This window comes from Saccopteryx leptura, chromosome 9, assembly GCF_036850995.1.
Source record: "Saccopteryx leptura isolate mSacLep1 chromosome 9, mSacLep1_pri_phased_curated, whole genome shotgun sequence".
Taxonomy (NCBI): Eukaryota; Metazoa; Chordata; class Mammalia; order Chiroptera; family Emballonuridae; genus Saccopteryx; species Saccopteryx leptura.
In genome coordinates this window covers 45,301,345-45,302,419 of record NC_089511.1, presented here as the reverse complement: position 1 = coordinate 45,302,419, position 1,075 = coordinate 45,301,345, and positions in this window count along the sequence as shown.

Here is a 1,075-nt window from a genome sequence, read left to right as displayed (position 1 = left end):
AACAAGCAGTTGCCTAAGAACAGAGTTGGGGCAGAACCATGGCTGGCACCCTGGGGCAGGCGGGTAAAGTCCTTGCCCCTAGGTCAGCATCCCACTGGGCCAGCGGCCAGCGCTGATGTTTGGAAAACTTAACCTGAGCGGGGAAGCCCAGCTGCTCACCATTTCTCAGCCGGGCACATAAAAGCCGCCATGGAGGGTGCAGCCCCCGCTGTCCAAGGTGGGAACCAGTCTGGACACTTCGCAGGGACAGTGGAAGGCAGGCCCCGCTCCAGCACGAGGCACGGAGGGCACATTGCTGCTGAGCAGTGAGGGGAGAGGGGCTGAGGGTAAGACAGTCAGGGCCCACCGCGTCTCTCCCGCAGCGGGTGCTCAGCGCCAATGCTGAGATCGGTCTTTCTTCAGGGGCTGACCTCGAGGCATTTTCCTCGGCCTCCATGGCGTCCCTCGCTTCCTGCAGGAGCAGAGATGAGGCCAAGTGGCACAGCCGCGGTTGCGGTGGGTCTGTGGGTCTTGGTGACGGTGAGCGCGATGGCGGACCCCGGCGGGGCTGAACCCAGGCGCTGCCTCCTCTCGCACTACCGCTCGCTGGACCCCAGGGCGCTGGCGGCGGTCAAGGCGCTGAGGGACCACTACGTGAGTGATGCCCAGACGTCCAGTCCCGGGGACTCCGGGCCTGCCAGGGTCGGGGACGCTGCTCTCTGTCCCGAGGGACCCTGGCATCCCAGCTTGCAGCAGGTGCACCCGCATCTCAGGGTCCAGAATTCTGACCACGAGGCGTTCCCGGTTACCGACATCACATCGTAAGCACAGAAACTGCCTTCACGGCGGTCACCAAGGGGCGTCCTTTCTAGACCTACTCCGCTCACGTCGGGGCGCAGCGCTCCGCAGGGATGCCCTCAGTCCGCGTCACGTGCTCGGAGAGCTGTGTGGCTCAGCGCACAACACGGACGCCCGTGCCGATCAGTCCCGGTCCACGTCCAGGAACCCCCAACATCCCCGAGCTTCAGTGTCCCCAGTGAGGAGTCTCAACTCCCCCCTCCTTTGAAGAGACACTGAGCTGGACACCACGCAACTG